A 16,581-nucleotide genomic window follows, 5' to 3' on the forward strand; every position below is an offset into this window, starting at 1 on the left:
AACGATTAGCACGAATGGCCATTTATCTCTGTCAAACAGTTAAACAAGTGCTCACTTCTCAAACTTACGTGTCTTTCTGATTGACTTTTTCAGTCAGTCACTTCCTACTTATTGGTTTCATTTCATTATTTTCGATCTACGACGTTCCTATTTCCACCCCAATCTTTTCTCACATTCATAGCTAAATTCGCCAGGCTGTAGATTATCTTTATTGTTACGCCGTTCTCAGGTAAAAGGCAACTGCGATTGTGTTCTGCTACAGCTATTACGTTTTTTTTTCTCTTTCTGTCATAATTATTTCTGTGTGTTAGCTCCCACATTCACTGTTATTCTTATAACATATGTGTCGTAATGAATGTAATGTAAAATATGAACCATACCTGGTTACATTAACAGACGGCCATAAAACAGTACATAGTCTCCATAAATGAAATAAACATTCGTAGCGTGCATTTACTGCTCAAGAGACGAATGTGCATCCGTGACAATCTAGTGATGAACTTTGGATGCTTGCAAATGGACAATATTTCTGTACATGTTTGTGTTAGTCGTCAGTAGCATAAAAATTATTACAAGCTACAAACAACGAATAATTTGGAGTTATACTTGGTTCTTGCATCGCATTCAGTAACTATGAACAACAGAAAACAAATTTAAAATGTAAGAATGGACGTGACATCACAATTTTTTGCAAGTACGAAAAGTAAACATCAGAACTAAAGTTAAATCGTAAAAAGCAGCTATGTTAATTGCACCACTTCATGGCAGCTTCTCAGGGAACTAAACAATAATTAACAACTCCGGAAACAACAAGTACTACAAAATAAGTATTTTATATGAAACCTTCCAGTCCTACTAGAGTCAGCTCTATTTCAATGTTTAGAGAAGATTTCCGTCAGTAGGTCAGTAAACTTCATCGTTACGACTGTACATTAATCCCAAATCCTCCATAAAAGTAAAGATTTTTTAATTTGCACAAAAGTTGCTTATCCAGGAATTTTGTAGCTGTTTGGTAAGCCACTTACACCAAAAAACCATAAAAACGCTTTTAAATGCTGTAATGTAGCTTTTTAACCTAAGTCCAATTTGTTAGAGTTCTGAATGATGAGATGATAAATATGTAAAAGGAGCTACGTGTTGCAGATTTTAGTTGACGAAACAGATAAGATGGTAGTGTGCAGAATGCACAACAGTGGTGGACCAGTTCTATTATACAACGTTTATCTTCAGAAAACGGTGACGGCAAGTACCTGACAGCTGTCATCCGAGCTATGGCGACGACACGAAAAAATCCGTATTGAATAATAAATAGCTGCTGCCGTAGATACTTTTAAAAATTAGAAAGCTTCAGGGTAATGGGAAATTTTGTTGCACCGGTACACAGCTGTTGTCGTTCTCACCATGGCAACCACCGTAAATCGAAGCGGAGCTTGGAATTTTCTTTCTGGCATCGGCGCAGCTTCGTTTAGCGACGATGACAAGCGCCGCTGTGAATCCTCTGAAAAGTGCCATTAACAAGTGTCACGTGCCGATGCCTGGCCAAGGACTGTGTAGTCCTGCTTAACACGTAAACAAGCTTCCCTACATGGTCGGACTGGAGCAAATTTTAAATAGCAGCAAAGCCAATAGTGAATAACGTGGGTGCTCCTAAAACCAAAAGTTATCCAAAAAAGGCTTTCTACTTTTTTAGTCACCATCGGCCATATGACGTACACCAGTGGATAAAGATCTCCTCCTAATAAATGACTTCAGATATACACATCCCTGCTGTTATGGATCACAAAGACTATTTTAATACTAATTACATTTGCTACGTTAGCAGAGGCTATTGTACAGCAACAGGACACACTTATGAGAGCAGACCATTTCGGTAAGTGTGTCTCAGCGCCTGAACACATATCAGTAAAATGCTTCGAAATAGATTGCAAATGAAGTAAACAACAAACACAGGTGAGTGAAAACAATGAAAATAGAATCTGTGTTCCATAAAAAAAATTATTTTCCGCTGAAGTCCCCCAATGTCCGGCGTCATAGGAGCCTGTTGCTGCAGCCTTTTTTTTCTGGTGGCGCCTACCCACCTTCCGTCTCAATGTAATCCCGTCTCCTGACATTCAGCAAAGTACCTCCTCGGTTCACTTCACATCAGTTCACACGGCTTTGCATACCCTTTTCATGACGTCTCCCTTTCCAGTGTCTTCCCTGGTCCATTTGTTTCTGTATCAGCTGGTAATTCTCAACAAGTATCTCGCTGTTGCTCATTGAGAAACCCCCAGTTTTTTAAGGGTTTTCACTTTAAGTTACAAGCCGCTGTCTTGTCGAAAACAAGCTTTATGAGAAACGCAAATGCAGTAGAGTTATATGGTCTATAATTTGAATATAGCACCCAGCCATAAGTAACGTATGAAAAGTGATTGACATTTACCCATAACAGATTTCTGGTTTTAATTCCTCCGTCAGATGGCTCTTACAAGGATTTAAAAAGTTCGAGACCGGTAGTGGTTAAATGTGAATAAAGCTTGTGTACCATACGTATGGCTGATTGTTGTACTTAAGTTAGAATCGTTATAATTACATTAATATTTCACTGCCATGTAACATAACTGGGAATACACACTAATTGTATGCTTCCGTCTGGAACCGCGCGACCGCTACGGTCCCAGGTTCGAATCCTGCCTCGGGCATGGATGTGTGTGATGTCCTTAGGTTAGTTAGGTTTAAGTAGTTCTAAGTCTAGGGGACTGATGACCACAGATGTTAAGTCCCACAGTGCTCAGAGCCATTTGAAACATTTTTGTATGCTTCCATTTCACACAAATCGGAAGAATAATTTTGAAAATCCTATTTAGTTTACCAAAGTAATGTAGCCACTTTCTACTGTTTTGTTTCTATTCTATTCTATACAGCATGTCATCGCTTTCAGCAGCTCTAAATAAAAAAAAACTCATTAACTTCTTCTATGACCTTATTATTAATTTTTACTATTGTTTTGTATGTGTTGTTTCAATATTATTTAAGTCTTATTTTTATTCACGAAAGATCATTAACGGTCACGGAGTTCAAAAAATTCAACATGGATAGCATAATATTACTGTAATTCAGTTACAGCCCTACTGTCACTGCAGTACAAGCAAAAAATACTTCACCAGCAAAATGTAGATGCTACAGAAATGTTCCGCTAACACGTATTCTGTCTTCATTCCAGCTCTGCTTTCAAACTTGATATATTAAATTCTTCCATTCGTGGTTGGGGTTCAACTGCAGTACAGGCAAACATCACCACCAAAATGTAGGTGTTACAGAAATGTCCCGTTAACACGTATTCCTTCTTCAATCCAACATGGATAGCATAATATTACTGTAATTCAGTTACAGCCCTACTGTCAAACTTGATATATTAAATTCTTCCATTCGTGGCTGAGGTTCAACTGCAGTACAAGCAAAAAATACTTCACCAGCAAAATGTAGATGCTACAGAAATGTTCCGCTAACACGTATTCCTTCTTCATTCCAGCTCTGCTTTCAAACTTGATATATTAAATTCTTCCATTCGTGGTTGGGGTTCAACTGCAGTACAAGCAAACATCACCACCAAAATGTAGATGCTACAGAAATGTCCCGTTAACACGTATTCCTTCTTCATTTTCCCACTTTACTGACCTAGAAACTTCTTCTAGGACTGCAGAGAACAATTATGGCAATACAGAAGCTCCTTGCCTTATTCCTCTTTTAACTTTCCATTTTTCATTGTCCTGATGAACTCGTAGATTGATGTATACTGGGTGATTCCATCACGATGTTACAAACTTTCAGGGATGATGGAGGAAGGTAAATGCGTCAATTTCAGGTAAGGGACCGTGGTCCGGAAACGACAGAGTCAAAATTTATAATCGTAAATCGTTCTCATACTTCTGACAGTACCGATGTTGTTGTTACTATGATCGTACGTTAGGCAATTTTCAGAGGTGACATTACGGACCAAAACGAGAAAAAAATGCCTGGTAAACATGTGCTCTAAAATGCATTCCTTACGACCCGTGAGCACTTGTTCATCTTCGCTGCTGTGAAACACACCTCTTCTACTGCGCAAGTCCCTGTAGCTCTTAAGGTATACATTTTAGAAACGATGCAACTTAATCTTTCCTGGACCAGTGTCCGTGACCTCAAAGTGATACTTCACCCTTCTCCATCATCCCTGAAAGTTTGCAACATCATCACGCAATCACCCTGCGTATTCTTGAGTGCAATTTGTGACCAGTGATGCCAAGTTCCAGCTTGACTGTTTCGTTGATTATAAGGATGAACGCAGAGAATGGGGCTGCGATCCCCAAATCTAGACGCAAAGAAAAATATGTAAACCAATAAAATCGAAGTATTGAAGTGTATCTGTGGAGTTATTATTTCTAGAAAAAATACTCAATCAGCTGCGGAGCCACAAATAAAATTCTTCTTCGAAAGTAATAGAGAAGATCATGAAAAAATATTAACATATACTGAATCAGTGCCCAGTTTCTCAAGAGCTGACAATACAGGTTCTTGTTTAAACCGTCGTTGCTCCGCTTCAAGACTAGAAAATGGCCACCATTCTCTTATGAATCCAGCTTCTTCCGTTGTCTGATTCTCTTCTCTATAGTTGCTGATAATATATCACAAATGTTGTTATAGTATTTCATATCTTGTCTGTACCTGTCTTCTGAAGGAGATTCGTTACAGCTTTGAACCTTCCTCTTTCGGAAACATTCTGCAATTTTCTTTTGTGTAGCTCTTTCTCAAGCTTTAATGATTTAATCATTTCTACTGAAACACAATCATCCTCTGTCGCCTTACTTTCTTCAAGCATCGAATGTGTTTATGACACTGAAGAAGCATTTTTTTTTTTTTTTACTGCACTGTCTTAACGGCTTTTGACAGTTCACGATAAGAGGAAAACAACGCTTGTTAATATTTGGGAAACGTATGTGTGAGATGCACTAAACGTGAAGTCCAAGCGTGTTGAGCCGCGCTCTTAGATGCTTACGAGTGCAACTGCGCTGTGTCAGCAACTTGTGCTTTCTCCTTAAACATATTGCCCGGATATCTGTACTAAAAGTTTTACTCTAATCCTCATATCTATGCATTTCTCTTTTCGTGGACTATCGAATGTGCTGAGAAAATTACATTACATTTGCTTCAAAATGCCGGCAAGGTAGAAATGTTCTGGGACCCTTTGGATAGTAACAATTGTGTAAAAAATATTTCAGTGTCTTAGAACTTTCAGAAAATGTGAGAACTATCCACTATATGTTGAATGGTGCATGCAGAATTGATTAACTTGCCGCAGTCAAAGGAAACAATTCATGTTTTGTGCTCTGAATAACATTAACCATATTCTCAGCTGTCATTTCAAAAAGGTTGTTGGAATCCCGAAATTTTACCAACATATCTACAAACAGGCCTTCGCCGCTTTGTGAGTGATGATGACGTGACTGGGCATATAACAGTTCCAGGTTTATACCTCCACTGGCTGATTGTTCTTTCGTTATTAATTCAAGAAGTTATTTTAAAAGGACAGTTTTATTTTTATTTCTTAGGCTGGGTTTTGTGGGTCACTTTTGATCTCTTGGTTTTCGCATTATTGGCAATTTGCTTTTCGCTTGTTTGTCAAGCATTCGACTGCGTTTCAATCTTATGTTCCTAATTATGATTTGGGGATCATAAATCTCTAACAAGGTTGAGGTTTAGATGTTACTATTTTCTGTATCTGAACTACACCATAACACATTATCACCGTTTATTCTCAATTATTGACGATGATTTTTTGTTTGTTTGTTTCTTTCTATGTGAAGATTTAAGGTATAGTGAGAATGGAGCATTCACGGTCCCTCAAGAGACCGGCGTATTTACGGTTCATCTTAGGCACGTATTTCTAACCACTCGTTTCATTTGTAGTTAATAACTAGTGGTAGCTCCCTGACTAGGTACGTGCACTGTTACAGCTAATACAGCTGCTTCGAACAACCTACAATTAGTTCTGATATATACTTTCCTATATAAGAGGAACAGTAATTTTACTTTCATTCCTGTTTTATTGTTTATTTCCTATTGCAGATGTTTTGTGAATAGGAGGCTATTATCTGTTACAACTTCTAGGCGTTTCTTTATTTTATTCTAGTGTTTGTGTCCATTTAGTAATTGGTCGATAGAGTCTGTGTCATTTTTGTAAAGTATTTTCATCTTGTTGTATTAACAACACTTCGACATTTTCCTTAGCTGTGGTAGAGTATATCTATAATCGTTGCCAGTTTTCTTTCATTTGCGTCAATAGCGAATAGAGATTGAACTATGTGGTATCTGGTGACAATTGTTCGCTGCACGTTTTGCGTAAAGTTGTTTGTAATACGTAATTTTCTAAGTGAACGATCTCTTCCACGACCGTTAGTTTTGCTATAAGGTCCTGCGTCCTAATCTTGTAGTAAATCCGGATAAATGTTGATTTAGTTAGCGAGCTGGTGTTGATCGACGACCAGTGACACGATGAGGCCTTTCTCGTGTTGTAAACTGCTTTGGATTTTCACTAAATGCCCTTCTGTTCTGCCGAAACCTTCACGAACTGTGGTGTTTTATGGAAAGTTGGGCCGTCACAGCCACACTCAGGTAAACGATTACTCCGGGACAAACGTTAATTGATTGACAACTGAAGCGAAAAATGCGTAGCTAAAGCCATAACGTGGTCATCACGCACTCTCCCTGCCGTCCAATTTTGCGTAATTTTCGATATAATTTGCTACTTAATTTGGGACGTGATTGAAATCGCGAAAAGTCACACGTGAATGATCCCGTCCCCTGTCTAGCACATCCCTCTATTAAGCGCGATTGCAGCGACGTAATTGCAATTTTAGGTTCTCGTTTCACACATCTGCGAAGCCGTGGGTTGCATGGCCTTTGGTTCGTTTCGTCTGGAGACTAGTTTTCAAGAGGAGAGGCGCAAAATTCTAACAAGAGCCGATGGCGTCTTTCTTCGCTGCCTTCAATCGAAAGGAAACACTATCACCGGTTGCCGTGTTCACCAACACTATACTGTGCTTGATGTTTTCCCACGTTAACAAGAAACAATTGCAACACTTAACTATGTGCTAACTGTAGCAGGAATAGAACAACGCTTTGGTTTCGTTCAAGTGAAGTCAGAAAACGCTCCCGTCTCATCATGTATTGATATAACATCTTCATCAGAGTACCGAAAAGGAGAAATTTAATTAACAAACATTTTCGAGCTCTTTATCGAGATAGTACTGTTCTTTTTTTTATTATTACAACAGGCTTACAAGGGCGAAGAGGAACTGTCTTGCTCTCCACTCGAATGAGAAATGGGCAATTAAAAGAACTGTGTGTTTTATTCACTGAATAGTCGCTGTCAGATTCTGTCTTTGAGAGCCGGTGATGTATCTGGAAACCCTACAGCGGCAGAGACACGGCGTCGCCAGCCAGCGTTGCCTCGCAACCGTTTTCTTAGCCGGCCGCGGGGAGCTTTCAAGCAGCTGGAGCCATCTGTTGGCCTCAGCAGGAACCGCAGCGTCGCCCAAGGAGTTAGGAGAATTGCCTCGCCTGCAAATGTAAGAAAATACACGATCAGTATTACAGCGACCCCTTTACTACACATAACATTAACAACATAAACACGAACAATTTATAAAACAGTGAATTTAGTTTACTGTTTTATGCTACGATTATGACAGTAAAAGTATATAACAGTTTAAGGTTTATCCTCTAAAGTATTTTGCCCCTTGTTTTACTAAAAAAAAAGCAACAGTCATCTAACGTCCTGCAGCTACATCTCAAATGGTTTACTTACTAGGCATCAGCGCAAGACAAATTATTTGCATCGAGATGATGTTTGTGTCATATTAGTGATTTAAATCAATACTACCGGAAAATACTTGTTCCGTTTCTATAAACTCCTAGGTTTGCTGATAAAATCGTGAATTTTTGGCTGCTATAGTCACGAATAGCGATCTTACATCCTTTTTACTTTGTTTTATTCTAAATCTGAGATTTTAGTAGTTAATATTTTGCTGTAGTGTGAAGCAAATGTTAAACTAGCTGAAATGACGCCCAATATTTAGCAAACATTTACGTAAGATTTGACAAATGTAACTGTTGACACTGCTTCAGAATACATAGAAACGAAACGTGCTCGTCGCATTATTTCGTTATACATGTATGTGGGGAAATCAAAAAATAACGTATTAGTGTATACTTTACTTGAGAAATGAAAACTAAGCCTGTTAACTTAGAGACAGTTCCATTAACATGTTTACAGCTATAGAAAAAAAATCACAAAACTACAGCAAATGAGAATATGAAGTAGGTGACGAAAACTATAGATCATTTGCTGCAGTACTCAGTGTCCCTCTCTTCCTACCTTTCTTTCCGAGACAGGAAGCAGTAGAAAAAAGTTTTTATTTCAGTGTGAGAGCCAGAGAATGTGTGTGCGTGTATCTGTAGGAAGCACCTTGCTAACTAAAAGTGATAAAATTAGTGCTGTTCCGAGTCTCTCTCTCTCTCTCTCTGTGTGTGTGTGTGTGTGTGTGTGTGTGTGTGTGTGCGTGTGTGTGTGTGTATGTGTGTTTTGCGCGAAGCAATCATTTCGGGTACTGGGGGATAGCAGCAGCGAAACTGTGTCATTTGTTTTGAGCGCGGGAGAGTGTGAAGGGAGGGGGAAAGGATGCAGAGAGGGGCAAGGAGGGCGGACAGAGTGAGTCACGGAGGGGAGGGGGCTGCCACGTGGCTGCCCACACAGCAGCGGACAGTCCAGTAGGGGCAGGGGTAGTGCAAGTTGACGGGCTCAAGTTACACCGAGTTTTCTAGTTCGTCGTGCACAGCGCCCGATTATAACGCTCAAGATTCGCTCCGCCTCATTTACAAGCGAGTTATAGAAACTAAAAGCAACGACGAAAGTACGCCGTATTTGTATCTGGATTACTTGTCTGGCCAGCTAACGTGGAATCACCGTGACAAAAATTCAAGCCAAATGTCGTTGCATTGAAACACTGAGCTCATAATGCCGAGAACGTCGGTCACCTTCTGACCATTCCTGAACTTGTTTCTCAGTGGTTGTTGCAAACACTTCCAAGTGTACACTGGACAAGGCTTAATTTGTCCGTGATTTCCCTAAATCGCTTAACGCGAATGTCGGGTTGTTACCTTTGAAAGGACCGATTTCCTTCCACAGGCCGAGCCTGTGCGGCGTTTCTAATGACCTCCTCGCTGATGGGACGTTAAAGCCTTCCTATTTTAGATCTCAAATTTGAATTAAAAATTGTTAACCGGACATTGCACATTTGCGAAAAAACGAAACTACATCATTACTTCGTACAAAGTCTATGAACACCGGACAGAACTAATAGTCCTTTTTTATCTACCAAATGGGTTCGCCTCCTTCATTTTTAATTAGGCACTGGCAGCGGTCTGCAAGATTCTTACTAATATCTTTTTAGGAAAGATTTTTCTATTTTGCCTCTTGTAGTGTCCAAATTATTTCTAGCGTCGCATACGTCTATAATTTATACACATACTAATATTCTTGTCGCAGTTTTTCAAATTAGTGCACAGTACAGAAATATTTCTATGAACAGCATAGATGTAATGCAGCAATAGGACTACTTCGATTCAGAAATATTAAAAACTAGACAAATCAGATCAAAATAATGCATGGGTGTGTTTCATACCACTGGCGGTGCCTGTGGGAAATAATTATGCCTGCGCATGGAGTTCACTTGTATTAGGAAGAACTTCAAGCAGATTACGTTGAATGGAACAGCCGCGGAGCATCTTAGGCAAGTCAACAACAAAAACACTTATGAATATTTCCTGCTACTCTATGCGAGATCCGATGTGATGCACGATCTGCCGGTTAAGTGTCCAGTTTCGTAAATGAGGATTCGATGCTTTTTCGGTAATAGTGGAAAGAGGTTTTACTTTTAGTCAAAGATGTTGTGATTGTGTTGCAATGAACTTATATATTTTGTCAAAGATGTAACTTCTTTGTAAAACAATCATAACATTGCGTCATTCCATATGCAGTGAGAGGCATATGCTATTTTCTGTGTTAGAATGCAGCAGACATACTGTTCTTCTTGCCCTGTAAGTAACTTTCATATCTTTAAACTATTTGCTGTCACACATCTAGAAATACTGTGGCTAACGCAGTTATTTATTATCAATGCGAAACAACAGAATCTCGTGACCATCCCGCACGCTGCTGCAAAAAATCGCCAGCACTTGCAACTAAAACCAGTTATGTAAAACATGTCTTCCACATCAATATACACATCCATGCTCAGCAAACCATTGTGAAGCGCATGGCTGAGGGTACTTCCAGGGAAGCAAGGATTGAACTTCCTCCCCGTTCCATTCGCCTATGAAGCACAGAGAAGAATGACTGCATACATACCTCCGTGCGGGCTATAATTAGTATAATCTTGTCTTCGTATTCCCTACAGGAGCGATATATAGGGGCTGTAGTATATTTCTAGTCACCACTTAATGATATTTCTTGGAACTTTGTAATTAGGCTTTCGCGGCACAGTTGGAGCAGTTCAAGCGTGTGTCAGGACAGGAATTCCAGTATTCCTGTGACACTCTTCCATGGTTGAAACAAAACTGTGACCATTCGTGCTGCCCTTCTTAGTCCTGTTTGGTATGGGTCCCAAACACTCAAGCTAGATTTACCATATTTTTTTTGGGTTCAACACAGGACGTACTACCATAGTTTTTGGGTCCAAGCTAGTACATATTTCTTAAGTCTTAACATTTTACCGAAACATTAAACTTTCTTTATTCAGTTGTACTTTTCGCTATACATGAAAATTCTCAGAAATGGTTTGTTTGTTTCAATTATATATAAAGTTTCATAAGAAGAAAATTCTGAATTAACTTTAACATCTAGCAGATGTTTAACAGTAAATACAAAAAGTGTACCCTTTTCTCCAGACCAAATGTTCGCCATAACTGAAAAACTCTCTCAACTTCAGCAGATGTCCCAGGCAAAAACATCGCAACCATTTTAGAAATATTGCAACATGAAATATCAGTCTTTTGAAACAACTTAAAAATTGCTTTCAATTTCACTTCAGCAGTATCTAGTACTTTCTCAGAACTTGAACCACAATTTTTTAATTAAATGGTTCAATAATGTATGTCCATCAAACAGTCATTAAATTTATGATGTCTTTTATAATTTTGCTAACAAGCTGTGCACTCTCTTCTAAATCGGACCAGGTAATTCCAATTCGTAAATTTATACACAGATACTTACTAACTTTACCAGACAATATTTTCACATCTCCAAGCATTGGATAACGGAATTATAAAAAAATTCTACGCTTGAGCAAACATTTTGTTCCTGAACATCATTATTTTCTTTTAGTGTGCATAGCATTCCATTGGCAGAAAATTGCATAAACACGTTCATTGTTACTCTCAGTACACAATTATTCCTCTTGCAGGTCAACAGTAAACGCACACGTTCTCTTACCCATTGCTGAATGATGAGACAGAAAACGAATAGAGGTAAAATGATCAAAAATATGAAGACGAGTTACTTTACACATGAAAGCAACATAAACACATTGCCCTGTGGTGTTGCAATTGTGAACAGTTCTGGCAAAACCCGACTCCCGGCGACTTCAGCGCTTGCTCCGAGTTCGCCTGAAAGATGCAAGGCTGTAAGAGAATGTCCAGTACATGAGCCTGAAATTTTAAAAAAATCCTTGCCAGTCATACAATTCTCAATCCCCGGACATTTTTCAACCCCAAACATTACACCGAACAGCGTTAAAAAATCAGCCGGCCGAAGTGACCGTGCGGTTCTAGGCGCTGCAGTCTGGAACCGCGAGACCGCTACGGTCGCAGGTTCGAATCCTGCCTCGGGCAGGGATGTGTGTGATGTCCTTAGGTTAGTTAGGTTTAACTAGTTCTAAATCCTAGGGGACTAATGACCTCAGAAGTTGAGTCCCATAGTGCTCAGAGCCATTTCTTAAAAAATCAGGACTCTCCGGTAATCCCAGACGCATAATAATCCTAACGCAAGCTATGTTCTAGGATGGTTCTCATGAACAGTATTTCGTAAGTCAGCTTCGTTGTAGACTGGTTGCATTTCCCCAGTTTGCTACCAGTGGTGTGAAGTTGCTACCTGGCTTGGCTACGACTGAGTCAATGTGACAATTCAGTTTCATTTCACTACAAATTGTTACACCCAGGTATTTGTTTGAGCTGAGTGATTCCAAATGTGATTCTTTGATACTGCAGTCATAGAATATTATCGTTTTTCATTTTGTGAAGTGCAGAATTTTACATTTCTGAACATTTAAAGCAAGTTTTCAATCTTTGCACACTTTGTTTTTTTTTTTTCATATCCAACCGAATATTTGTGCAGCTTTATTCAGATACTACTTCATTGTCAACGTTGCCTATCAGATAATTAATTTGCAACATGAACAGCAAGTGTCCCAGCCTGATAAAACGTGTAGTGGATAAAGTAAAAACTTGATGAATGTCGCAGAATTATATTTTTATTATTTATTTTTTCATTTTAGTTATGAGTCACAGTGACATTCCTGTGCTTCAGATAGGCCATAATGAATGAAACTCAAGATTGTTTACCTGCACCTCGCTTGTAGGTTTCTTATCACTTCCAGCATTCTCTTGCAGTTACATTCAGCTTCGAAGCTCAACTATCGCTTTACCAGCCATCTGCTTTCCGAAATGTAGAGCCGCCTTTAATTTGCGAGCCATACGTGGCTGAAATCTGTCTTTGTCCTCCACACCACTAAACTGTGCTCTACAAGGTCAACCACTGTGGTACAGGTATTGTTTATAACCTAGCTCGTTCTAGGTCCAATATCAAACCTTCGTCAATGTGTTGTCTCGCAATGTGTTTCTTGTAAGCTGTTGACGCTGAGACGGAGTTTTCGCTCCTGGTGAAGTGGGTTCTCTGTTCTCTGCCACGTTTTACAATATTCATTTAAGACTGTAGGAATCGAAAGGTGGTCAGAGAAACGGTATCAGCTACCTGTTGACAGCTAGTCGCTGCCCGACTCGGTTAACGAACTGCGAAGCGATAAGGAGAATCGAGAGAGCAGCGGGACTTCAGTTGGCACAGCGAATGAATTTCAAATGCGAGCTGCCAGCAGGTGTTTTGCGGGTGGCCTAGTACGGGGGTAGCTTGCGGGGGCGGCGGCGTCGGTGCCCTGCTCAGTCGCTTTCTTTCCATAGTTTTACCTAAAATTACTTCGAGCACTCTTGTAAACTTGAATAAATGTTCCGTGCATCAGGACCACGCCGCCAGTGTGAAGTTAAAACACTAGCCTTTCTCCTTTTTGCTTCGAAGACGAGGGGCAGGTAAAAAGTGAAATGAGACGATTACAGTATCGGATAAACGATTCGGCTTAAGAATATACGAAACGAGGAACGGACGGAGCATCTGCATCTGCATGAATAACCCATAAGCCATCTTATAGTGCGTGCTAGGGAGCAAGTATGGCCCCCTTCTTATGCAATGGGGCACAGGAATAAAATCTGACTTTTTAAAACGGAATTTCTCTGATTTTATTAAGCACATCGTCGTATTGTACAATACATACGGTCACTATCGGACGCATCTTTTACCGACAACCGACTGGAAACAACGAGCTGCGCTCTCATTGCTTGCGTCACTGCAACCCGACACTTCCTCAAGATTATATGTGTGGCATCACAGCTGCATAATTACGAACAAAATGAAAACTGTACTGCGAAACTCTACAAAACCTTACCACCAACCCCTGCATATCCCAAAATCAACGACTATGAAACCAATTCATGTACCGATTCGCACATCATAAACACCACTTTTTTAACAATCTTCTTCTGTTTACTACAATATTATTGTAATCACTCCTAAGCAAATTTTATACATAGTTCTGAAGATCAGATACAGCCACTGCCATCCCACTCAAAAGCAAAATGAAATTACAAATAAAAAAATTAACTGTAAGGAGTTCCTTTAGAGCCACGTCTTACTTATCTGAGGTAGCTGGGACCACATTGTCGGTATATTCAAATGTGCGTGAATTCCTAAGGGACCAAACTGATAAGGTCATCGGTCCCGGTATGTCCAAATGTGCGTGAATTCCTAAGGGACCTAACTGCTGGGTTCAAATGGCTCTGAGCACTATGGGACTTAACATCTATGGTCATCAGTCCCCTAGAACTTAGAACTACTTAAACCTAACTAACCTAAGGGCATCACACACATCCATGCCCGAGGCACGATTCGAACCTGCGACCGTAGCAGTCGCGCGGCTCCGGACTGAGCGCCTAGAACCGCTAGACCACCGCGGCGGGCTAACTGCTGGGGTCATCGGTCCCTAGACTTACACACTGCTTAAACCAACTTAAACTATCTTACGCTAAGAATAACACACACACACCCATTCCCGAGGGGGGACTCGAACCTCCGGCGGGAGGGGTCGTACAATTCGTGACATGGCGCCTCTAACCGCGCGACCACTCCGCGCGGCTTGTCGGCGTGTGGGAATGCGGTTTCCCGCATTACAGACGCAACTGGCGTCTCGTAGGTTACTGAAAAATAATATCGATAAGGAGTTATCAAGACGGGAGAAGGCTACTTACTCGTCAAATAGCAATTACACTCCTGGAAATGGAAAAAAGAACACATTGACACCGGTGTGTCAGACCCACCATACTTGCTCCGGACACTGCGAGAGGGCTGTACAAGCAATGATCACACGCACGGCACAGCGGACACACCAGGAACCGCGGTGTTGGCCGTCGAATGGCGCTAGCTGCGCAGCGTTTGTGCACCGCCGCCGTCAGTGTCAGCCAGTTTGCCGTGGCATACGGAGCTCCATCGCAGTCTTTAACACTGGTAGCATGCCGCGACAGCGTGGACGTGAACCGTATGTGCAGTTGACGGACTTTGAGCGAGGGCGCATAGTGGGCATGCGGGAGGCTGGGTGGACGTACCGCCGAATTGCTCAACACGTGGGACGTGAGGTCTCCACAGTACATCGATGTTGTCGCCAGTGGTCGGCGGAAGGTGCACGTGCCCGTCGACCTGGGACCGGACCGCAGCGACGCACGGATGCACGCCAAGACCGTAGGATCCTACGCAGTGCCGTAGGGGACCGCACCGCCACTTCCCAGCAAATTAGGGACACTGTTGCTCCTGGGGTATCGGCGAGGACCATTCGCAACCGTCTCCATGAAGCTGGGCTACGGTCCCGCACACCGTTAGGCCGTCTTCCGCTCACGCCCCAACATCGTGCAGCCCGCCTCCAGTGGTGTCGCGACAGGCGTGAATGGCGGGACGAATGGAGACGTGTCATCTTCAGCGATGAGAGTCGCTTCTGCCTTGGTGCCAATGATGGTCGTATGCGTGTTTGGCGCCATGCAGGTGAGCGCCACAATCAGGACTGCATACGACCGAGGCACACAGGGCCAACACCCGGCATCATGGTGTGGGGAGCGATCTCCTACACTGGCCGTACACCACTGGTGATCGTCGAGGGGACACTGAATAGTGCACAGTACATCCAAACCGTCATCGAACCCATCGTTCTACCATTCCAAGACCGGCAAGGGAACTTGCTGTTCCAACAGGACAATGCACGTCCGCATGTATCCCGTGCCACCCAACGTGCTCTAGAAGGTGTAAGTCAACTACCCTGGCCAGCAAGATCTCCGGATCTGTCCCCCATTGAGCATGTTTGGGACTGGATGAAGCGTCGTCTCACGCGGTCTGCACGTCCAGCACGAACGCTGGTCCAACTGAGGCGCCAGGTGGAAATGGCATGGCAAGCCGTTCCACAGGACTACATCCAGCATCTCTACGATCATCTCCATGGGAGAATAGCAGCCTGCATTGCTGTGAAAGGTGGATATACACTGTACTAGTGCCGACATTGTGCATGCTCTGTTGCCTGTGTCTATGTGCCTGTGGTTCTGTCAGTGTGATCATGTGATGTATCTGACCTCAGGAATGTGTCAATAAAGTTTCCCCTTCCTGGGACAATGAATTCACGGTGTTCTTATTTCAATTTCCAGGAGTGTACTAGAGAACGACATCGAGCCGTTTAGATCCCAGTTTTAAGAATCCATTGATTTCGGCTACAGAAGTGGCAGAAACCTGAGTCTACCAACAAGTGCGATTACTGACGCCTTTATGTTGCTGGCGTGTCTCACCGCAAGCATGAGAGAATGAAAGCCATTTTATCTCAAAAGCACTCTCCAGGGATTTCCAGCTGGTACAGTTCTTGGATTTGTTCGTATGGTCACAGGAAAAATAATTCGTCCGGAATGGCATGACAGTATGTCTTTATAGAGACCCTACAACACTCAGCACTCTCAAAATAAATTCTTGTCTCAATTAAATGATTAATTTGATCGTTTATGATTAGATGATTGCAGCTGAAATGGGAGATTAAATTTTAGAAGTATGTATGCTGGAGACTGTTCGACGTCTTTACACTACAGAGTAAATGCCTAACATACAGTTCGAGCACAATAAAGCAAAGAATGTATGCCATCACTCGTTCGGCCTCTTTA

At 41.6% G+C, this 16,581-nt stretch overlaps 1 protein-coding gene and 1 long non-coding RNA gene across 2 annotated transcripts in view; one reads left to right on the forward strand and one right to left on the reverse strand.

Moving 5' to 3' along the window:
* LOC126469711 (uncharacterized) overlaps positions 1-16,581 on the forward strand; it is a 555,905-nt gene that overhangs the window by 182,201 nt on the left and 357,123 nt on the right. The window lies entirely within an intron of this gene.
* Positions 7,349-16,581, reverse strand: part of LOC126469712 (uncharacterized) — a 111,188-nt gene continuing 101,955 nt past the window's right edge. The window contains exon 2 of the long non-coding RNA XR_007586050.1: positions 7,349-7,578. This is a non-coding gene — a long non-coding RNA (uncharacterized LOC126469712). The remainder of the gene's footprint in view (positions 7,579-16,581) is intronic.

The sequence above is a fragment of the Schistocerca serialis genome, chromosome 3, assembly GCF_023864345.2.
Source record: "Schistocerca serialis cubense isolate TAMUIC-IGC-003099 chromosome 3, iqSchSeri2.2, whole genome shotgun sequence".
Lineage (NCBI taxonomy): Eukaryota > Metazoa > Arthropoda > Insecta > Orthoptera > Acrididae > Schistocerca > Schistocerca serialis.